This window comes from Lepidochelys kempii, chromosome 14, assembly GCF_965140285.1.
Source record: "Lepidochelys kempii isolate rLepKem1 chromosome 14, rLepKem1.hap1, whole genome shotgun sequence".
In the NCBI taxonomy this organism is placed as follows: Eukaryota; Metazoa; Chordata; order Testudines; family Cheloniidae; genus Lepidochelys; species Lepidochelys kempii.
Genome location: NC_136393.1, coordinates 31,621,575 through 31,646,268, shown reverse-complemented (window position 1 = coordinate 31,646,268; position 24,694 = coordinate 31,621,575). Strand labels below are relative to the sequence as shown.

At 47.0% G+C, this 24,694-nt stretch overlaps 1 protein-coding gene and 1 long non-coding RNA gene across 2 annotated transcripts in view; both read left to right on the top strand.

Annotated features, from left to right (window-relative positions):
* The first annotated feature begins 1,921 nt into the window (after nt 1-1,921).
* LOC144929431 (uncharacterized) lies at nt 1,922-13,951 on the top strand. The gene is made up of 3 exons (XR_013634662.1): nt 1,922-2,378; nt 12,680-12,781; nt 13,353-13,951. It is a non-coding gene; the product is annotated as an uncharacterized LOC144929431 (long non-coding RNA).
* A 6,249-nt stretch (nt 13,952-20,200) lies between these two features.
* Nucleotides 20,201-24,694, top strand: part of LOC140898115 (uncharacterized) — a 56,112-nt gene continuing 51,618 nt past the window's right edge. The window contains exon 1 of the mRNA XM_078848824.1: nt 20,201-20,250. The gene's annotated coding sequence lies outside the window, so the exon portion shown is untranslated. The remainder of the gene's footprint in view (nt 20,251-24,694) is intronic.

The following is a 24,694-nucleotide window of genomic DNA, read 5'->3' as shown; positions in this document are numbered from 1 at the left end:
GGGACGTGATCGTTCCCCTCTATTCGACATTGGTGAGGCCTCATCTGGAGTACTGTGTCCAGTTTTGGGTCCCACGCTACAAGAAGGATGTGGATAAATTGGAGAGAGTCCAGCGAAGGGCAACAAAAATGATTAGGGGTCTGGAGCACATGACTTATGAGGAGAGGCTGAGGGAATTAGGATTGCTTAGTCTGCAGAAGAGAAGAATGAGGGGGGATTTGATAGCTGCTTTCAACTACCTGAGAGGTGGTTCCAGAGAGGATGGTTCTAGACTATTCTCAGTGGTAGAAGAGGACAGGACAAGGAGTAATGGTCTCAAGTTGCAGTGGGGAAGGTTTAGGTTGGATATTAGGAAAAACTTTTTCACTAGGAGGGTGGTGAAACACTGGAATGCGTTACCTAGGGAGGTGGTAGAATCTCCTTCCTTAGAAGTTTTTAAGGTCAGACTTGACAAAGCCATGGCTGGGATGATTTAATTGGGGATTGGTCCTGCTTTGAGCAGGGGGTTGGACTAGATGACCTCCTGAGGTCTCGTCCAACCCTGATATTCTATGATTCTATGATTCAGCTAACATGAGCCATGGAAGTATAAGCAGAGGAATGTCAAGTAGGAATAGGGAGGTGGTAGTACTTCACTATACAGCATTAAGGAGACCATTACTGGACATTGTGTCAAAAAAGAGATGCTGATAAATTCGATGTGGTTTGGTTAAGAGAATGATGGGAGGCTGAGAAATCCTGCTTTGTAACGAGAGACTTAAGAAGCTCAATCTATTTATCTTATCAAAGAGGAGGTTAAGAAGTGACTGGATCATAGTGAGTAGATTTCTGAGAGCAGAAGGTTGTTTAAGCTAGTAAACAAAAGCAGGAAGATGCCCAGTGGCTGGAAAGTTTGTCTAGATATATTCAGGTTGTAAATATGTTTAACAGTCATTGTGGTAATTAATCACTGCAGTAAATTTCGCAGGGATATGGTGGACTCTCCATCATTTGAGGTCTTCAAATCAACACTGGATGCCTTTTTCAAAAAAATCCACACAGTCTAACTCAGCCACAAGACACAGGTTGATACAGGAATTATTGGGTGAGGTTCTCTTATGAAGGAGATCAGACTAGATGATATTGGTCCCTTTTGGCCTTTAAATCTATTAATCTTTGCGGGTGTCTACATTAGCCAGATACCCAGTTAATTGTGTCTCTGGACTCGGGACCAAGTTCAGCAAACCATGCCTATTCAGCAAAACACTGAAACAGAAGGGGGGGTTAATTGGCAGTGATGGAGACTTAGTTGTACCTCAGATACCTAGAGAGGGTAGCAACTCTGCTCTACTTCCCAGGGGAGTAAGTCAGGGCCATTCCCTAGACAGAGTGGATGAACCCTTGCTCCAGATCAGTGCATCAAGTGAACTTGTATAATTTATAGCTCAGTCCCTGTAGTCTGGGGTTGGGAAGAGTAAGGATCCTTTCAGGGTAGGCTACTCAGACGCTCGCTCTGGAAGCAGTAACAGCACTGAGCTTAATGAACAAGATCAAACACTTGTTCCCTTCAACCCCGTGCAGGATTTCCATTTTTCAAACCTGACCTGATCTCCCAGCTGGAATGAGGGCAGAAGTCATGGGTCCTCAACACAGGTGCCAATTCCATGGGTGCTCCAGGGTTGGAGCATCCACGGAGAAAAATCAGCAGGTGCTCAATACCCACCAGCAGCCAAGCTCCCCCCTCCTGCCCACAGGCAGCCCTGCCAATCAACTCCTCCCCCTCCCTTCCAGTGCCTCCTGGACACTGCGTAACAGCTGTTCCACGGCATGCAGGAGGCACTGGGAGGGAGGGGAGAGGCATGGGGAGGGGGTAGAAAGAGGGCGGGGTGGGGGTGAAGCCTTGAGGGAAGGGGTGGAGTAGGGTGGGACAGGAAGAGGCAGGTCAGGGATTGGACCGTGGGGGAAAGGGCTAGGGCTAAGTGGGGGTTGAGCACCCCCAGGGAAAATCAGAAGCCAGTGCCTGTGGTTCCCAATCTCCAGGGCTACAAGGAAAAGGATCTCAAAAGGCACCCAAACAGGAGAGGAATTGGTGAAACTGACTCAAAAAGAATTTAGTTATATCCCCTTGGCAGACATCACTGAGTTTTCACCAATCTTCAGCTATATTCAGATAGGATAGGAGGTTGAATTGGTCCCTTCCTCTTCCTCCTTTGAAATAAAGTTGGGGTGGGGGGGATTTTTCCTCCTGATGTCTTTTAAGTCCCCAGTAATTAGTTTTTTACCCTCCCTTTGCTATTCCCCTTCCCCTCAGCACAGTGAATGATTCCTGTCTGGATTCTTTCTCTACCCCAGCAGGGGACGGGACGGTGAGGGAGAACAAGAAGGAAGATTCTGAGCAGGTAGGACCAAAGGTGAATTTATCGGGTAGAGCCACAGGGAAAGGTTTCCAGAGCACTGAACAGGGAGAAGCCCGTCAGGGTCAGCGTAGGCCAGAGAGGCAGCTGCGAAACCAAGCAGGGGAGATCCAGCATGAATCCACTCACAGGAGCAGAGCGTTCAAAGAAACCAAAGAGCCTGTACTACAGAGAATCGCCTCTGGAGAGGAACTGAACTTATGCAGTGACTGTGAGAGAAGCTTCCTTTGGAAATCAGCCCTTATTACTCACCAGCGAATCCACAAAGGAGAGAAACCCTATAAGTGTCTAGACTGTGAGAAAAGCTTCAACTGCAGCTTATTCACACCTTATTTCACATCAGAGAACCCACACAGAGGAGAAACCATATAGATGCTCTGAGTGTGGAAAAAGCTTCAATCAGCAGTCCAATCTTCTTATACACCAGAGAATCCACACAGGAGAGCGGCCCTATAAATGCCCCGACTGTGGGAAAAGCTTCAGTTACAACTCAGTCCTTATGACACATCAGAAAATGCACACTGCAGAGAAGCCCTATAAGTGTCTTGACTGTGAGAAAATCTCTAGCCAGAGCTCAGACCTCACTAAACACCAGAGAACCCACACCGGGAGAGACCCTACAAATGCAACGAGTGTGGAAAAAGCTTTAGTCTGAGCTCCCACCTTATTTCACATAAAAAAACCCATAAGGGGGAGAGACCCTATATATGCCCCAACTGTGGGAAAAGCTTCAGTGACAGCTCAAACCTTATTACGTGTAACCCTTCTGCCCGTCAGAGTTGGCAGCAACAAGGGCCGGGTTCAATATCTAGGGGATCCATTCCAATAACACAATGCAAACTGGCTCGAGCCCCTACCCAGTGACCTGGGACAAATATATACCACTCCCGCTGGGCGCCTCCAAGAGGCAATACTTCCCCTCTCGCAAGCACCTAGTCTGAGTGTAGCAAAAAGCCTTTTAATAACAGAGAGAAACAATGTGGGGAAACACCACCAAGAAGATTCATAACACAACCCATGAGCAAAAAAACCCACCCAAAGCAAATTGGGGCATGCCCTTTCCCTTTGGTTCTTGAGTCCAGCAACCCCAAATCACCCATAGTCCCAGAAGTCCAATGACCTAAAAGTCTCTGTCCCTAGTCAGGGCAGCCCCAGAGTTCAAAAGTTTATCTACAGAGCTTTACCTCCCAACCTGGGTGGAGATGGGGGCGGGGGTAAAAGGCATCTTACATGATCTGAAGTTGACCGCTCCACAACTCCATAGGCCTTCACTCCACTCCACCAGCCACCCCACAAACTGCTTTGCTCAGATCTGCAGCCCACCAGCAGCTCCCGACGGCCCACGAACTGCTTCACGTCCCACCAGCAGCTCCTGCCATCCTATGAACTGCTCTACCAGCCTGTCCACAAGGCACTCCAGCTGTGCCACAAACTGCTCCACAATATATCTTCAGGCTCCCCCGCTACTTAACACAACACTCAGTGATGTCAGCTCTGCTCTTTGATGAATTCAGCTTGTAGTATGGGAGCCTCCGTGCTGGTGCATCATTAGCCCAAAGTGAGCTCAGCAGCCTGTAACTAGACTCCTAATGAAATCAAAGTTAGCTCTGACATTCCACAATGGAGAGAGGAGGAAGTGCAATTAGCATGTAAGGCCCTCACCACCAAGTATTAATACTTATCCCCATCCTCTCTCAATTCACAGAGTTTTGGAACCCATGACCCTTGCCTAGTGAGTGCTACTTAGATGATGGTGAGTCCCTCCATCATAACAAAAGGCCAAGTACAGTTCCAAGCACAGTTCCCATAATCAGGGTAATAACAATTTATTCTTCCTGCCCCAATAACAGAGACAGTGGGGATCCCACAGCAGCCAAAGTGACCATTTGGGCAGCTATGGCTTCATTCTAGGCGGGGTGGGTGTGCCTATGCAAATGAGATCAGCCCCTGAAGTTCTTTTCCACAACTTGCCACACCTTACCACCAGATGTCAGGGTGGAGCTCATCCTGACACTGCTTACATCCTCTCCCCAGCCGAGAATTTGTCGTCCCAACAAATCACACTCCCTTTATACCAACTCATTGGTTTCCTCCAAAGGGCCTCAGGAAGCCCACTTTAGCTTCCACAAGCCTGTATGCTAAATGTATTGGCTCCTCACTAGTCACCCCAGGTGCATCATAAGTTAACCGTTTTACTGGTCTTATCACCCTGTCTCGTCTATTGAGAATCTCTGTTGCCGAGGTAGGGGGAACATCCTCTTGAGTGACGGATGGAGAGGCTTCCTTTGAGGGTCCCTTGACTACTGGCATAGGCCCCTGCACTCCTAGTTCTAACGCTGGAGGGTCCAAGGTGCCCAGGACATCCTCTACCTGTGTGTCTCCACTGTCCAATAACCTGTGTGTGTCATCACAGGGGGGTCTCATCAGGGGCACAGGGGTGTCAGAAATGGGCCTAAATAATTCCGCCATGGGGTTTAGGGTGGAAGAGGGAAAACTCTCGTTTGGTTCAGCTGATCGAGACTGAAATCTTGTCTCCATCCCAGAATACACCAGGGTTGTGTCTTCCTCCTCAGACTCACTCTCAGATGTGCAGAATAGGGGTAAGTTAGCAGCACAGGGCCTGCTGTCTATGTTGGATGCTGGCTTTGGTCTAGCACCTCTGTTCTGCCCGGCTGCCCTGTCGTGGCCCATCTCATAAGGGGTGCTTACCAATTCCCCCACAGGGAGCAAAAGGTTTCTATGCACCATCTTTATTTGCCCTGGACCGTCTTCAGGTTTGATCTTGTAGATTGGCAGATCTCCCAGCTTTTCCATGGCCAGGTAAGGTATTGCCTTCCATCTGTCAGCTATCTTGTGTTTGCCAGCAATACCCAAATTTTGCAGCAGGACTCTGTCCCCCAGCTGGAGCTCCTGCAAATGCACTCTGGCATCATATTGATGTTTGTTGCGGTCTGCGTTCTTCCAAGCCGCAGCGGTAGCTAAGTGATAAGCATCCCGCAGCTTTTCTCTTAGTCGGGATACTTATTGCTGATGAGTTTCATAGCTATCTCCATCCTCTGATACACCAAAGCACAAGTCTATGGGTAATCTTGGTTCTCGCCCAAACATCAAGAGATATGGGGTGACTCCCGTAGCATCGTTCTTTGTGGCATTGTAGGCATGCACCAGAAATGCAACATGCTGGCTCCAGGTTGCCTTCTGCTCTGGTCGCAAAGTTCCCAACATATCTAATAAGGTTCGGTTGAATCTCTCTGGCTGAGGATCACCTTGGGGGTGATCATAGAATCATAGAATATCAGGGTTGGAAGGGACCCCAGAAGGTCATCTAGTCCAACCCCCTGCTCGAAGCAGGACCAATTCCCAGTTAAATCATCCCAGCCAGGGCTTTGTCAAGCCTGACCTTAAAAACTTCTAAGGAAGGAGATTCTACCACCTCCCTAGGTAACGCATTCCAGTATTTCACCACCCTCTTAGTGAAAAAGTTTTTCCTAATATCCAATCTAAACCTCCCCCACTGCAACTTGAGACCATTACTCCTCGTTCTGTCATCTGCTACCATTGAGAACAGTCTAGAGCCATCCTCTTTGGAACCCCCTTTCAGGTAGTTGAAAGCAGCTATCAAATCCCCCCCCATTCTTCTCTTCTGCAGGCTAAACAATCCCCGCTCCCTCAGCCTCTCCTCATAACTCATGTGTTCCAGTCCCCTAATCATTTTTGTTGCCCTTCGCTGGACTCTCTCCAATTTATCCACATCCTTCTTGAAGTGTGGGGCCCAAAACTGGACACAGTACTCCAGATGAGGCCTCACCAATGTCGAATAGAGGGGAACGATCACGTCCCTCGATCTGCTCGCTATGCCCCTACTTATACATCCCAAAATGCCATTGGCCTTCTTGGCAACAAGGGCACACTGCTGACGCATATCCAGCTTCTCGTCCACTGTCACCCCTAGGTCCTTTTCCGCAGAACTGCTGCCTAGCCATTCGGTCCCTAGTCTGTAGCTGTGCATTGGGTTCTTCCGTCCTAAGTGCAGGACCCTGCACTTATCCTTATTGAACCTCATCAGATTTCTTTTGGCCCAATCCTCCAATTTGTCTAGGTCCTTCTGTATCCTATCCCTCCCCTCCAGCGTATCTACCACTCCTCCCAGTTTAGTATCATCCGCAAATTTGCTGAGAGTGCAATCCACACCATCCTTCAGATCATTTATGAAGATATTGAACAAAACCGGCCCCAGGACCGACCCTTGGGGCACTCCACTTGACACCGGCTGCCAACTAGACATGGAGCCATTGATCACTACCCGTTGAGCCCGACAATCTAGCCAGCTTTCTACCCACCTTATAGTGCATTCATCCAGCCCATACTTCCTTAACTTGCTGACAAGAATACTGTGGGAGACCGTTTCAAAAGCTTTGCTAAAGTCTAGAAACAATACATCCACTCTTTTCCCTTCATACACAGAACCAGTAATCTCATCATAAAAGGCGATTAGATTAGTCAGGCATGACCTTCCCTTGGTGAATCCATGCTGGCTGTTCCTGATCACTTTCCTCTCATGCAAGTGCTTCAGGATTGATTCTTTGAGGACCTGCTCCATGATTTTTCCAGGGACTGAGGTGATAAGGCGTTGTCCTAGACTTTTTAATTCCTGCTATCTTCAGCACCTCCTTCAGAAGGTGACTCTCAAAATCCCGCCCCTGATCAGAGTGTATCCGAGCCGGGAATCCATAGTCTGAGAAATATTTGTCCCACAATATTCGAGCGACGGTGGTGGCCCTCTGATCACGTGTGGGATATGCCTGTGCATACCGTGTAAAATGGTCAGTCACTACTAGAATGTTCCCAACATTCCTCTTATCTACCTCTACAGACAAGAAATCAATGCATACCAATTCCAAAGGTTTGTTGCTGGTGATGTTCTTGAGATATGCAGCCCCCGTGGGCAGAGTTTTCCTTTGAACACATCGAGCGCAAGTCTCACATTTCCTGCGAACATCTTCAGTATTTGGGGCCAATAGAACCTACTACGAATAAGTTCCAGGGTCCTCTCCATCCCTAAATGCCCAAAGTCATCATGCAGGGCCCTCATGGCCAGGGCTCTGTACTTTTTTGGCAGTACTAGTTGTGCTCGTTGTTTTTGTAAAGGATCGGTGGTCATTCGGTGTAGCACTCCCTGAATCAGTTTTAGTTTGGTCCATTCTCTCAATAGTAGTTTACCCTCCGGGTTAGGTGGGACAACCACAGCTGGGCTTCACCCCTTCGTTTTGGCAAGTAGTGTATCATGAATGTCAATATCTTGCCGCTGGGCTTCTTGCCAGTCAGCCGCATTGAGCATGGGCAAAGGAGATTGGTCCAATGCAATATAGTTCACTGAAGCAGAAGGCATGCATTCAGGGGGCCCAAAGCTTCTGCAACACATCCCTGAAGGCTCTCACGGGCCTCTGGCTCTCGGCGACTCACACTGCAAATAGCTCTCACTCTATTTGTGGGTATCACAGCAACTTCTGGAGCCTGCGGACGCCTGGACAATGCATCTGCATCTACATTGCTTCTCCCTGATCGGTACTGAATGCTGAACTCATAGATAGCCAAGGCGGCCACCCATCTCTGCCCTGTAGCATCCAGCTTAGCACTTGTTAACACATAAGTCAGTGGATTGTTGTCTGTCCACACCTGGAACTGAGCACCATACAAGTAGTCTCAAAATTTCTCAGTGATGGCCCATTTCAAGGCCAAGAATTCCAGCTTGTGGGTGGGATAGCGAGTTTCACTATCAGACAATTCTTGGCTGGCAAAGGCTACAGGTTTACGTTTGCCTTCCACTTCCTGGTACAGGACTGCTCCCAGACCCTCCAAACTGGTATCAGTATGCAGGATAAATGGTTTGCTTGGGTCAGCAAAAACTAGGACTGGAGCATGAGTTAGGCAAGTCATGATTTCTTGAAAAGCCCTTTCACATCTCTCATCCCACCGTGGCCCAAATGGTTCAAAGGGGCCATAGTGTCTCTACACAGGAGGCTTTGGGGAGCTCCCCTTATTCTTGGTCTTAGATTTGTTCTTGCTGGACTGATGTCCCCTGGTACGATCGTTCAGAGGCTTTACAATCGTAGCATAGTTTTTCGCAAATCTGCAGTAGTAGCCACCAAATCCAAGAAAGGTCTTGCGTTCTCTGTAGTTACTTGGACACGGCCATGTAGTGAGTGCTTCTATTTTATCAGGATCAGTACTCACACCCTCTTGGGACACGATGTGACCCACATACTTCACTGAGGTTCTGCAGAACTGGCATTTGTCAATTGAAAGCTTCAGACCATAATCCTCCAACCTATCAAGCACTTTAAGAAGTCTTTATTCATGCTCCTCTAAGGTTCTTACAAACACAATCAGGTCATCCAAATAAACTAACACTTGCAGTAAATTCATGTCTCCCACAACTTTCTCCATGAGACGTTGAAAGTTGGCAGGTGCTCCAGAAATCCCTTGGGGCATGTGTTCGAACTGATAAAACCCTAATGGGCAGATGAAGGCTGTCTTCTCCTTATCTTCTCCTCCCAGAGGGATCTGGTAGTATCCACTTTGAAGATCCAACACAGAGAACCACTGGCTTCCCAGCAAACAGTCTAAGGCATCTTGCACTCGAGGCATAGTGAACTGGTCGACCACAGTACGGCTGTTTAGGGTGCGGTAGTCAATACACATCCGGATTTTCCCATTCTTTTTATGGACTACCACAATAGGTGAGGCGTATGGGCTGCGGGACTCTGTAATGATGCCATTCGCAGCCAGCTCCTGAAGATGATGTCACACATCTTCCATCTCAGAGAAAGCAATCTTCCTAGATCTCTCCCTGAAAGGTCGAGAGTCATGTAGTCTGATATTGTGCTCTACTCCTTTTGCACATCCCACATCCCACTCATGCAGTGAGAACACCTTGGATCTTTCACAAAGTTTCTTCCTCAGGCGAGCTTTCCAGTCCTTGGACACTGGTGAATCTCCAAAGTCAAACTTAGCTGAGTCTATTGTCAGAACTTGAGTTTCACACTGGGGTTTTACAATCGACTCAGGCTCAAAGAGGTCTGCTATCTTTTGTCCTTGCTTCACAACAACATCACTACTCATTTCATTAGCAATCAGTATAGTCACCCTTTTCTGGGCTTCAGCAGGTAGGGTTATGACTCCACTGGGGACCAGCACTCCTTCAGGGAGCTCTCCTCCCATTGGCTGCTCTATCATTGCTAATGTCCGTTTACTGCCTTTCAGCCAGGTACTCATGACAAGCACTTCTTGCTCCGTCCTTGGAGGCACTACTAAGGGGGTCGTGCCCGCATACTTCAGTGCCCCAAGCAGTAGCTCAGATGCGTCCCTTTTAGCGCTCTCAATTTTCCTATAGGCTTCAGCACAAAGCATATGAATCATCAGGGTATTCAGGTACTGGTCCCCAGCCCGCCTTCTGCAGTAATCTGCAAGTACCTTGAAGAGACTGGAGTTGGTCCCTATCAGCACAGACACATCAGAAGTCCCTTTAGGGTCAGGGCATATTAAGACAGCTGTGTCTACCTCTTCTCTTACCCCAGCAACCTCCTCTGTGAATTCCAGGTGCACTATGACATACCCTTTGTAGGGGTATTCATCCATGCTGAGGCCACACAGGCCAACACCAGTCAGTGGCTGTATAGGCAGGTGCCTAAGCATCTGTTGGTAGAATGACTGAAATATAATAGTCATTTGAGATCCAGTGTCAAGCAGTGCTTTACTCTCCACCCCTTCAATCCTCACTGTGACTTCTGCTTGAGGCCCTATCAGTCCTGTGGGGATCTTCAAATTCTGCAGACCTGGGGGGTCCCCGTCCCCAGATCCTCTGGCACCTACCGGATCTCTCCCACAAACTGCTCTGCGTCCCACCAGCAGCTCCCACGGTCCCATAAACTGCTCCACCAGCTTGTCCACAAGGCACTCCAGCTGTCCCACAAACTGCTCCACAATATAACTTCAGGCTCCCCCACTACTTAACACAACACTCAGTGATTTCAGCTCTTAGTCAGTTCAGCTCTCTGGTGAATTCAGCTTGTAGTAGGGGGAGTCTCAGTGCTGGTGCACTGTTAACCCAAAGTGAGCTCAGCAGCCTGTAACTAGACTCCAAATGAAATCAAAATTAGCTCTGATGTTCCACAGTGGAGAGAGGAGGAAGTGCAATTAGCATGTAAGGCCCTCACCAAGGGACCCACACCACCAGGTATTAATACTTGTCCACAGCCTCTCTCAATTGACAGAATTTTGGAACCCATGACCCTTGCCTAGCGAGTGCTACTTAGATGATGGTGAGTCCCTCCATCATAACAAAAGACCAAGTACAGTTCCAAGCACAGTTCCCATAATCAGGGTAATAACCATTTATTCTTTCTGCCCCAATAACAGAGACACTGGGGATCCCACAGCAGCCAAAGTGACCATTTGGGCAACTATGGCTTCATTCTAGGCGGGGTGGGTGTGCCTATGCAAATGAGATCGGCCCCTGAAGTTCTTTTCCACAACTTGCCACACCTCACCACCAGATGTCAGGGTGGAGCTCATCCTGACACTGCTTACATACACATCAAAGCATCCACACAGGAGAGAAGCCCTACAAATGCCCTGAGTGCAGGAAAAGCTTCGGTCGTCTCTCACACCTTAATAGACACCAAACAATCCACACAGGAGAGAGACCCTTTAAATGCTTGGACTGTGGGAACAGCTTTCGTGACAGCTCATCCCTCATCAGGCATCAGAGAATCCACACAGAAGAGAAACTCTAGAAGATGGGTGAAGTGAACAACAATACAGCTGATTCCAATGAATATCAGAGGGTCGGGTAAGACAGTACTGGCCATCTAATGAGGACATGTTATTAAAGTAGATAATGAAATCACATTCCTAGAACAGAGGCATGCAGAGCAAGAGGCAGAGATAAGATTCCCATGTTGTGAAGAGATTTGATTATTATGTCTCAAGAAGCTCTGAACGTCCTCTGATTAGCTCCTGCTCTGAAGTTTGTTGATACAGACCTAGAACCATCTTTATCTTACGTGGTGTGACTATGATTTATTCTTGATACTGTTTTAGTTAATTGATACATTCAGGAGCAGAGATGGATTCAGGTCAGAAATGCAGTGATACTTCGGCTCTGGGCACTGAGTTGGGATGATGGTTTATTTGTGACTTTCTTGCTTTGAATGAAGAGGAGTAAAGTGGGTCCCAGTTTCTCAAACTCTGAGACCTTTATCTGGAGATGTCAAGAATGTGAAGATGGGTCACTGTGTAATGAAATAGGGTCTCTGGGAAAGTCTCTTTAAAGGTTTATTTTATATTGTATAATCTAGCCAGTATAATTACACTGGGGTTCTGCTTTTTACTCCCTGTACTTATCATGAATTCATAGATATAAAATGTCTAACTAGATGACTGAATTATTGATTATTACCAGTGGAGTTACATGCTTTCATTGCTATGGGTCTGCAGTTGTCCTTTCTGATATATGTATCCACTACAAAAGTCCTATATTAAAGTGGTAAAATCCCTGACCCAATTACTTGTGCTTAATCCTTCTACATTTAGAATCTAGGTTTATTAAATACACTGTATTTATGAAATTAGTTTCATATTTCATTTTTAGACAACAGGCACTTAGCACAAAACTATCAAAAAGTTTACTTCAGAATCATGAGTGTAAATACACTGAAACTAATACCCTGGAATCTGGGGTACACATGTGGGGACCCACATGAAAGACCCCCAAGCTTATTTCTATCAGCTTAGGTTAAAAACTTCTCCAAGACACAAATCCTTTCCTTGCCCTTGGACGGTATTGCTGCCACCACCAAGTGATTTAGACAAAGATTCAGGAAAAAGACAACGTGGAGTCCCTATTTCCCCAAAATATGTCCCAAAGCCCCTTCACCCCCTTTCCTGGGGAGGCTTGAGAATAATATACTAACCAGTAGGTTAACAAAGTGAGCACAGACCAAACCCTTTGGTTTTTAGGACACTAAAAATCAATCAGGTTCTTAAAAGAAGAACTTCATTATAAAGAAAAAAGTAAAAGAATCACACCTGCAAAATCAGGATGGAAGGTAACTTCACAGGGTAATAAAAGATTTAAAACACAGAGGACTCCCCTCTGCACTCAACTTCATAGTTACAAAAAACAGGAATAAACCTCCCTCTTAGCATAGGGAAAATTCACAAACTAAAACAAAAGATAATCTAACGCATTTCCTTGCCTTTACTTACAATTTCTGTAATTTTAGATGACAGCCAGGAACTGTTTCTCACCCTGGACCTGGAGCCAGTACCCCCTGAACCCACCCAAGGCTGCCTCCTGGACCCAGCAGGCGGAGAAGGGACCTCCGGTGAGTGTACCTTTTAAAATACTATACATGTGAAAGGATTACTTTGCCCTGGCATTCGCGGCTCTCCTGGATGTACTCCCAAAGCCTTTGCAAAAGGTTTCTGGGGAGGGCAGCCTTATTGTGTCCTTCATGGTAGGACACTTTACCACTCCAGGCCAGTAACACGTACTCGGGAATCATTGTACAACAAAACATTGCAGTGTATGTTTGCTGGCATTCAAACAACATCCGTTCTTTATCTCTCTGTGTTATCCTCAGGAGAGTGAGATATAATTCATGGTCACCTGGTTGAAATAGAGTGCTTTTCTTCAGGGGTCACTCAGAGGAGCCCGTTCCTGCTGGGCTGTTTGCCTGTGGCTAAACAGAAATGTTCCCCACTGTTAGCCACAGGGAGGGGGGAAGGTTGAGGGGGTAGCCACGCAGTGGGGAGAGGCAAAATGCGACCTTGTAACAAAAGCACATGTGCTATGTATGTAATGTTAACAGCAAGGATTACCCTGAAAGAGTGTAGCCACTGTTTTATAAGATGTGTCTTTTTAAATACCGCTGTCCCTTTTTTTTTCTCCACCAGCTGCATGTGTTTCAATGATCACAGGATCTTCTCCTTCCCAGAGGCTAGTGAAGCTTAGAAAGAAAAAAAAAACGCACTCGCGATGAAATGTTCTCTGAGCTCATGCTGTTCTCCCACACTGACAGAGAACAGACGAATGCGTGGAGGCAAATAATGTCAGAGTGCAGGAAAGCACAAAATGACCGGGAGGAGAGGTGGCGGGCTGAAGAGAGTAAGTGGCGGGCTGAAGAGAGGGCTGAAGCTCAAATGTGGCGGTAGAGTGATGAGAGGAGGCAGGATTCAATGCTGAGGCTGCTGGAGGACCAAACCAGTATGCTCCAGTGTATGGTTGAGCTGCAGCAAAGGCAGCTGGAGCACAGACTGCCACTACTGCCCCTGTGTAACCAACTGCCCTCCTCCCCAAGTTCCATAGTCTCCACACCTAGACACCCAAGAACGCGGTGGGGGGGCCTCTGGCCAACCAGCCACTCCACCACAGAGGATTGCCCCCACCAAAAAAGGCTGTCATTCAATAAATTTTAAAGTTGTAAACTTTTAAAGTGCTGTGTGGCATTTTCCTTCCCTCCTCCATCACCCCTCCTGGGCTACCTTGGTAGTCATCCCCCTATTTGTGTGATGAATGAATAAAGAATGCATGAATGTGAAACAACAATGACTTTATTGCCTCTGCAAGCGGTGATTGAAGGGAGGAGGAGCGGGTGGTTAGCTTACAGGGAAGTAGAGTGAACCAAGGGGCGGGGGGTTTCATCAAGGAGAAACAAAGAGAACTTTCACACCGTAGCCTGGCCAGTCATGAAACTGGTTTTCAAAGCTTCTCTGATGCGTACCGCGCCCTCCTGTGCTCTTCTAACCGCCCTGGTGTCTGGCTGCGCGTAACCAGCAGCCAGGCGATTTGCCTCAACCTCCCACCCCGCCATAAACGTCTCCCCCTTACTCTCACAGATATTGTGGAGCACACAGCAAGCAGTAATAACAGTGGGAATATTGGTTTCGCTGAGGTCTAAGCGACTCAGTAAACTGCGCCAGCGCGCCTTTAAACATCCAAATGCACATTCTACCGCCATTCTGCACTTGCTCAGCCTGTAGTTGAACAGCTCCTGACTACTGTCCAGGCTGCCTGTGTACGGCTTCATGAGCCATGGCATTAAGGGGTAGGCTGGGTCCCCAAGGATAACTATAGGCATTTCAACATCCCCAACAGTTATTTTCTGGTCTGGGAGTAAAGTCCCTTCCTGCAGCTTTTGAAACAGACCAGAGTTCCTGAAGATGCGAGCGTCATGCACCTTTCCTGGCCATCCCACGTTGATGTTGGTGAAACGTCCCTTGTGATCCACCAGAGCTTGCAGCACTATCGAAAAGTACCCCTTGCGGTTTATGTACTCGCCGGCTTGGTGCTCCGGTGCCAAGATAGGGATATGGGTTCCGTCTATGGCCCCACCACGGTTAGGAAATCCCATTGCAGCAAAGCCATCCACTATGACCTACACATTTCCCAGGGTCACTACACTTGATATCAGCAGGTCTTTGATTGCGTGGGCTACTTGCATCACAGCAGCCCCAACAGTAGATTTGCCCACTCCAAATTGATTCCCAACTGACCGGTAGCTGTCTGGCATTGCAAGCTTCCACAGAGCTATCGCCACTCGCTTCTCAACTGTGAGGGCTGCTCTCATCTTGGTATTCATGCGCCTCAGGGCAGGGGAAAGCAAGTCACAAAATTCCATGAAAGTGCCCTTACGCATGCGAAAGTTTCGCAGCCACTGGGAATCGTCCCAGACCTGCAACACTATGCGGTCCCACCAGTCTGTGCTTGTTTCAGGCAGGACTTCAAGGAGGGTTCCAATAAGAAATGGTGCACCTAAGTTACCGTTCTTATTGGAACAAGGAGGTTAGCCTGGCCTCTTATTGATACATGGCTAGATTTACCTCGCTGCACCTTCTCTGTGAGTGACTGCAGTGTGACCTAGAGGAATGAGTCCCCTAGACAGGGGAGGGGGGGAAGCAAATGAGTACAAAACAAATCTGGTCTATTTCTTGTTTTGATCCACTCCATCTATCTTTTACATCTTTGGCTGGCAGCAGACGGTGCAGAAGGACTGCATGCCATCCACATCTCATGGCTGCTCGGCAGAAGATGGTACAATACGACTGCTAGCCATCCTCATCTCTTGCCTGCCTGGCAGAAGATGGTACAGTACGACTGCTAGCAATCCGTATCGCCTGCCTGCTCACCATAAGACGGTTCAATAGGACTGACTGCAGGACTAAAGAGAATGACCTGGTCAAGTCACTCCAAATTTAGTCCCTGTGCCCATGTCTGACCAGGCGCTCCCAGCCGACATGGCCAGGAGCACCTCGGACACGACGAGGACGGCTACCAGTCGTATTGCACCGTCTGCTGTCAAAAGGCAATGGGTTACTGCTACTGTGTAGCAATGCCGTACCGCGTCTGCCAGCACCCAGGAGACATAGGGTGACAGTTACCTGAGATGGGCTCCATGCTTGCCGTGGTATGGAGTCTGCACAGGTAACTCAGGAAAAAAGGCGCGAAACGATTGTCTGCCCTTGCTTTCATGAAGGGAGGGAGGGAACGGGGGCCTGACGATATGTACCCAGAACCACCTGCGACAATGTTTTAGCCCCATCAGGCATTGGGATCTCAACCCAGAATTCCAATGGGCAGCGGAGACTGCGGGAACTGTGGGATAGCTATCCACGGTGCAATGCTCCAGAAGTCGTCTCTAGCCTCGGTACTGTGGAAGCACTCCGCCGAGTTAATGCACTTAATGCACTTAGAGCATTTTCTGTGGGGACACACACACTCGAATATATAAAACCGATTTCTAAAAAACCAACTTCTATAAATTCGACCTTATTCCGTAGTGTAGATATACCCACAGACAAACAAGTTAGTTTACATTTGCAGGAGATAATGCTGCCTACTTCTTGTTTACAATCTCACCTGAAAATGAGAACAGGCATTCGCATGCCACTGTTGTAGCCAGAGTCACAAGCTATTTACGTGCCAGATATGGTAAAGATTCATATGTCCCTTCATGCTTCGCCCACCATTCCATGCTGATGAAGGGTTCTGCTCAATAACAATCCAAAGCAGTGTGGACTGATGCACGTTCATTTTCATCATCTGAGTCAGATGCCACCAACAAAAGATAGATTTTCTTTTTTGGTGGTTCGGGTTTTGTAGTTTCTGCATCGGAGTGTTGCTCTTTTATGACTTCTGCATACATGCTCCACACCTCGTCCCTCTCAGATTTTGGAAGGCACTTAAGATTCTTAAAACTTGGGTCAAGTGGTGTAGCTATCTTTAGAAATCTCACAATGGTACCTTCTTTGCATTTTGTCAGATCTGCAGTGAAAGTGTTCTTAAATCGAACAACATGTGCTGGGTCGTCATCCAAGACTGCCATAACATAAAATATATGGCAGAATGCAGATAAAACAGAGCAGGAGACATACAATTCTCCCCCAAGGAGTTCAGTCACAAATTTAATTAATGCATTTTTTTTTTACGAGCATCATTGGCATGGAAGCATGGCCTCTGGAATGGTAGCCAAAGCATGAAGGTGCATACAAATGTTTAGCATATCTGGCACATAAATACCTAGCAATGTCTGCTACAATGGTGCCATGCGAACACCTGTTCTCACTTTCAGGTCACAATGTAAATAAGACGTGGGCAACATTATCTTCTGCAAATGTAAACAAACTTGTTTGTCTTAATGATTAGCTGAACAAGAAGTAGGACTGAGTGGACTTGTAGGCACTAACGTTTTACATTGTTTTGTTGTTTTGTTTTTGAGTGCAGTTATGTAACAAAAAAAATCTACATTTGTAAGTTGCACTTTCACGATAGAGATTACAGTACATACTTGTGTGAGGTGAATTGAAAAATACTATTTCCTCTGTTTATCATTTTTACAGTGCAAATATTTGTAATAAAAATATAAAGTGAGCCCTATACACTTTGTATTCTGTATTGTAAATTGAAATCAAATATTTGAAAATGTAGAAAAACATCCCAAATATTTAATACATTTCAATTGGTTTTCTATTGTTTAACAGTGTGATTAAAATTGTGATTAATCACGATTAATTTTTTTGAGTTAATAGTGTGAGTTAACTTCAGTTAATCGACAGTCCTAGATTAAACTAATCCAAAGAAAGGCACTCTTATATTGTAATAAGAGTGTCCATATGGGGAATTTTTTTGGTATAGATACACTTGTATAACTGGTCAAACTTTCTAGCAGAGACAAGCCCTAAGGTGCTGGAGAGAGAGAGGCAAAATAATAGCTGAGAAAGGCAGTCCTCCTTGGTGGGTCAAAAGAAATGGAAGAACTTTTTGGTGGCAGCCTTGAAGTCATAAGATAGCAAAGAAAAAAAAACTTGCTACTGGAAGAACAAACATTTTGAAATCAAAATTGTACATTAAAAAAAATCACAATAAGAGCATAGGCAATGTTGTACTAGAAACCATTATGTGATGTGAAGGCTTAGCTACTAGCATCAGTTATTGTTTTCTGTGATTATTTACTATAAAACTATACATATACTGTAGCATGGTTAGCACAATGGTAACCAAGGTAAATGATGGCATGACAAGAAAAATAAGAGTAATGAAAATACCATTCTAAAAATAAATAAATGGAGGAGTGAAACTACATTTACTGTAGATTACAGGAGGTTGCGTGCCATTTAGGCAATCAAAATAGCAGAATAAGACCCACTTGTGAGCTGCAATGAGGCCTTGTGCAGACATACACCTTTCTAAACTGGCAAGGAATTTTAAACTCCAGTAGCATATGAACAAATTTAGGAGGCTGAGTCAAATATTTCACTGAATCAAATCTCCTTTGACAGCTCAAGACATTGTTACAGATCAAGAAGCACTGTCTTGTCTAGGCATTGGGGTACTCTGCACCTTTAACACCACAGCCCTGCCGGAGAGGGGAGGCTGAGATGAACAATCCAGTGAGGAACATAAGCCCCTCTGCCACCTACACCCTATCTCGGCAACCACTGCAGACAGATCACCAAATCTGTGGCAGTATTGCCAACCCCAAATGTTCAAAACGCAAATATTATGAGGCAGCTTCATCAAAAAATCATTAGATTGGCTTTTGTAACTTTCATCTCCTCTGCTTCTCCTTATCCTGAGGTTTCACCCTCTGGCACTGTCTACCAGTGCATCTCCCTCCCCCTGGCTTTCTGAACTCCACCTCCTGCACTCTGTCCCCAATTTAACCTGTCTGACCCTCTCCTCCGCTCCTGCCACCTGTTTCACCCTCCTCCCAATACATTTTGCCCCCTGCATAAATTCCGCTGATCCTACCCCTCCAAGTGGTAGCGTGACCAATTTTGGCTGGACATACAGTAGAATGTCAGAGTTATGAACTGACTGGCCAACCCCACACCGCATTTGGAACTGAAATTACATGATCAGGCAGCAGCAGAATCCTCCCCAAAAGCAAATACAGTACAATACTCTGTTAAACATAAACTACTAGCCAGGATGGGCAGGGATGGTGTCCCTAGACTCTGTTTGCCAGAAGCTGGGAATGGGCACCTGTTCCCTTCATTCCTTCTGGGACACCTGGGATTGGCCACTGTTGGAAGACTGGATACTGGACTAGGTGGACCTTTGGCCGTTCTTATGTACTAAAAAAATTAAGGGAAAGTTTTTTTAAAAATTAACACGGTAAAGAAACTTTCTGTGCTTGTTTCATTTAAATTAAGATGGTAAAAAGAATTTGTCTTCTGCAGAGTAAAGTTTGAAAACTGTATTAAGTCCATGTTCAGTTATAAACTTTGGAAAGAACAACCATAATGTTTCATTCAGAAAAAAGAAAAGGAGTACTTGTGGCACCTTAGAGACTAACCAATTTATTTGAGCATGAGCTTTCGTGAGCTACAGCTCACTTCATCGGATGCATACCGTGGAAACTGCAGCAGACTTTATATACACACAGAGAATATGAAACAATACCTCCTCCCAGCCCACTGTCCTGCTGGTAATAGCTTATCTAAAGTGATCATCAGGTTGGGCCATTTCCAGTACAAATCCAGGTTTTCTCACCCTCCACCCCCCCACACAAATTCACTCTCCTGCTGGTGATAGCCCATCCAAAGTGACAACTCTTTAGTACAAATCCAGGTTTTCTCACCCTCCACCCCCCCACACAATTCACAAAGAGTTGTCACTTTGGATGGGCTATCACCAGCAGGAGAGTGAATTTGTGTGGGGGGGTGGAGGGTGAGAAAACCTGGATTTGTACTGGAAATGGCCCAACCTGATGATCACTTTAGATAAGCTATTACCAGCAGGACAGTGGGCTGGGAGGAGGTATTGTTTCATATTCTCTGTGTGTATATAAAGTCTGCTGCAGTTTCCACGGTATGCATCCGATGAAGTGAGCTGTAGCTCACGAAAGCTCATGCTCAAATAAATTGGTTAGTCTCTAAGGTGCCACAAGTACTCCTTTTCTTTTTGCGAATACAGACTAACACGGCTGTTACTCTGAAACGTTTCATTCAGAGTTATGAACGTTTCAGAGTTATGAACAGACGGTTCCTGAGGGGTTCGTAACTCTGAGTTTCTACTGTATTCCTGGAGGTTTCATCACATGACCTACTCTTTAATTAAAGAGTAATCTTTAATTCCTGGAGAGTCCCGGACAATCCTGGAGGGTTGGCAACCCTTCCAGCTTGCCCCCTCTTCTCCGTTTAGCCCTTGTTTATAGCAGGAAGCAGAGTTCCATGATAATAAGGGCAGAGTGAGGGCAGAGGCTTCAGCAGCTGTTACTGAGCATCCTCAGCTCACCGGAGCCTGCTCACTAACAGCAAAGTAGAGAATGCAGACGGGAAGCAGGTTTTGAAGGTAATTCTGGGCTCTGCCGGAGCATTGACCCCTCAACTGGGGACTTCTGGTAATAGAGAAAGTGCTGGGAACGGATAGGAAAGTGACTCTGCACAAAGGGCCCCCCAGGAACCTCAGCTCCCTTTAGAAATCTGCTCCCTTGTGGATGTATCTAGGGTCGGAGCTGAGCTGCAAGGAAGCAAGTGCTTCCTGTTGGGAACTGCTTAGGGGTAAAACCGTGGTAGGCTGTACGGGTTAGCTAGAAAGGGGACTACAAGGGCGCTATGATCAGGCCCCAGGGCGGGTCCCCTTTTTCTGTGCGGGCGGGGAGGGAGCATCAGGAAGGGGAAGAAGAGGAAAAATAAAAAACGGAGAAGAATGGGGCGGGAGAGGAGAGGCAGCATGAGATGTAGCATATTTATCCATTTGCGCAGTTAGGGGAGAGGAAACAGTGGGTGGGGGGAGGCTAATTCATTTAATAATCTGACCCCATTACCGCTCCCTCCCACACCCACAGAGACAAGCCCTGGGGCCCCCTCAGATTCCAGAGTGAGAAGTAGATCTCAATATTAAAGTGAGAACAGAGATGTGTTTGTTTCATCAGGCACATCAAGTCTAAGAGGTCTTAGTCTTAGATCCTGAGTCTTTATAGGCGCACTTCCACACTGCCAGGTAAATAGGCTTGGCAGACTTCGATTTTTATTTTATTATAGTTTTTTGCAGATAGTATCTATGTTTATTTTAAAGCTTTTTATTTTTATTGATTTAAATTGTCCTAGCTGCGGGAAATTATTGGAGGAGGGGCGGGCAATCGTGGAATCAGGCAATTATGTGGTGACAGTAGGTGCTGAAATTCAAAATGTTAAAGCTTCATAACTGTTCAAACTAAAAATTGTCAGCAGCACATGTCAAAATCTAGACAAAGTAAATATCTATAAATCAAACTCTAATAAGTTCTCAGGCAGCATTTTTCTTAGTTTGCCTATTTGTTAATTTGGATTATCGATGGAAATATTTTTTGTGGGTTTGCCTGTACGGTGAAATTGACGTTTACAGATGTTAACTGATAAAAATCTAATCTTTCTAAACCTACTTGTAGATAACCTAACAGCACCCTCTCCCTCTTTTTAGGGAACTGTGGGTTAAGACTCAAGACAAATGGGTTCTATTCCTGGCTCTGCTGCTGGGTGCCCTCGGGCATGTCACTGCCCCACTCTGTGCCTCAGTTTCCCCCCTCAAAATGGGGCTAATGATACTGACTCCTTCTGTAAAGTACTTTGAGAGCCACTGATGAACAGGATGATGAAAGCTAGGTATATAATTAATGACCCACTCTGACCCTTTTGCAAGATTGTGGCCACTGTTATTTATTTAGCTAATTTTAGTAATTTGATGATTTGTTATTGATGGCTCTAGCCACATCCAGCTAACATTCAGCTTCTTTTCATACATTTTGCACTTCCAAATAAGTCTCTTTTTAAAAAATAAATGTTAGTTTAACATGATTTCATAACATCTTTGAAAAGAGTTGTTTTCCAGAAATGCCTGTCATATTTAATCCAAATATTGGATTACATGTTGGATTGGATTAAGTGTCCCTGTGATGGGGGCTGCTGTACTCACCACTGGAGGGCACCGCCTCCTGGCAGTTCTGGGGATTTGCTTGGTCAGACTGGTGCCCCTTTCAGTGGTTGCACGCCATCCCTCAGTGGCTCTCTCAGGTCTGCAGCCCTTCTCTCATTCCAGGAAGCACAGCCTCTTCTTCGTGATTCAACCCTCTGGGCTAGGTCACTCAGCATTTCCCCCCTTCCTGGGTATAGTCCCCTTCAATTCTCTGTCACTACTACAGTGACCCAGGCAGTCCTCCCATTCACTGACCCACACTTGGTCTATGCCATGCCCATGGTGACTGGTGGGGGAACCCGGGCCCATCCTCTACTCCAGGTTCCAGTCCAGGGACCCTACACCCAGCAGTTCTGGGCTTTCCCCTCCCGGCCCTCACTGCTCCTTTCCTGCTCCTAGATAGGAAGCCCAAAACTGTAATCAATGCCGGGAAGATTGGAGCCAAATGGATGGAGGTGGTGGAGAAGAAGAAAGCTAGTAGCAGTTGGTGCAGATACCAGAAGGGGCAACCCAAGACAACACCCCATCATTGGGGTCAGCCCAAAGCCCCACCTCACAAGGAGGAGCCCTCCACACAGCCAGGGAGACCCAAGATGCCCTCTCCTCCCACCACCCCACTCTCCAACCACCCACCTCGCCCCAGCACACAGTCAGCTGCATGATGCTTTAAATGTAATGAGCTGAGGCATGTGAAGGCCAACTATCCCAAGAGCACCAGCCAACTGCAACTCATCACCATGGGGTCCCACTGACAGCCTTTAGGCCGAGATGCCTCGCACATACCCCCAGAGCAAAGGTAAACTATGAGTGTGGGAGGGAGGAAGATTACTGCGTGGAGAGAAACTGGAGCACAGGTGTCAGCTATCCACCAATCCCTGGTGGACCCCAAATTGATTGACCCAGAGGCCCAGGTGACGGTGGAACCCTTTAAGGCCAACTCTTTTAACTTGCGTACAGCCAGGTTGCCTGTCCAGTACAAGGGCTTGTCAGGAATATGGACTATGATGATTATCCCATTCCCATGCTGCTGGGAGAAGACTTAGCAAATCATGTGAGGTGAACAAAACAGGTGGGGATGGTAATCCGCAGCCAGGCTAAACAGGCCTCCACACCTAACTCCATTTCTGAGCCTCCTACAGGGACCCAGCCAGAGGTGGGAAAACCAGACCCCAGAGCAGAGTCTCTGGGTATGTCTACACTACAGAATAAGGTTGAATTTATAGAAGTTGGTTTTTTAGAAATCGGTTTTATATATTCGAGTGTGTGTGTCCCCACAGAAAATGCTCTAAGTGCATTAAGTGCATTAACTCGGGGGAGTGCTTCCACAGTACCGAGGCTAGAGTCGACTTCTGGAGCGTTGCACTGTGGGTAGCTATCCCACAGTTCCCGCAGTCTCCGCTGCCCATTGGAATTCTGGGTTGAGATCCCAATGCCTGATGGGGCTAAAACATTGTCGTGGGTGGTTCTGGGTACATATCGTCAGGCCCCCGTTCCCTCCCTCCCTCCGTGAAAGCAAGGGCAGACAATCGTTTCGCGCCTTTTTTCCTGAGTTACCTGTGCAGACGCCATACCATGGCAAGCATTGAGCCCGCTCAGGTAACCATCACCCTATGTCTTCTGGGTGCTGGCAGATGCGGTACGGCTTTGCTACACAGTAGCAGCAGCAACCCCTTGCTTTGTGGCAGCAGACGGTACAGTACGACTGGTAGCCGTCATCGTCATGTCCGAGGTGCTCCTGGCCACGTCGGCTGGGAACGCCTGGACAGACATGGGCGCAGGGACTTAATTTAGAGTGACTTGACCAGGTCATTCTCTTTAGTCCTGCAGTCAGTCCTATTGAACCGTCTTATGGTGAGCAGGCAGGCGATACGGATTGCTAGCAGTCGTACTGTGCCATCTTCTGCCAGGCAGGCAAGAGATGAGGATTGCTAGCAGTCGTATTGTACCATCTTCTGCTGGGCAGGCAAGAGATGAGGATGGCTAGCAGTCATACTGTACCATCTTCTGCCGAGCAGCCATGAGATGTGGATGGCATGCAGTCCTTCTGCACCGTCTGCTGCCAGCCAAAGATGTAAAAGATAGATGGAGTGGATCAAAACAAGAAATAGACCAGATTTGTTTTGTACTCATTTGCTTCCCCCCCTCCCCTGTCTAGGGGACTCATTCCTCTAGGTCACACTGCAGTCACTCACAGAGAAGGTGCAACGAGGTAAATCTAGCCATGTAACAATCAGAGGCCAGGCTAACCTCCTTGTTCCAATAAGAACGATAACTTAGGTGCACCATTTCTTATTGGAACCCTCCGTGAAGTCCTGCCTGAAATACTCTTTGATGTAAAGACACCCCCTTTGTTGATTTTAGCTCCCTGAAGCCAACCCTGTAAGCCGTGTCGTCAGTCGCCCCTCCCTCCGTCAGAGCAACGGCAGACAATCGTTCCACGCCTTTTTTCTGTGCGGAAGCCATACCAAGGCAAGCATGGAGGCCGCTCAGCTCACTTTGGCAATTAGGAGCACATTAAACACCACACGCATTATCCAGCAGTATATGCAGCACCGGAACCTGGCAAAGCGATACCGGGCGAGGAGGCGACGTCAGCGCGGTCACGTGAGTGATCAGGACATGGACACAGATTTCTCTGAAAGCATGGGCCCTGCCAATGCATGCATCATGGTGCTAATGGGGCAGGTTCATGCTGTGGAACGCCGATTCTGGGCTCGGGAAACAAGCACAGACTGGTGGGACCGCATACTGTTGCAGGTCTGGGACGATTCCCAGTGGCTGCAAAACTTTCGCATGCGTAAGGGCACTTTCATAGAACTTTGTGACTTGCTTTCCCCTGCCC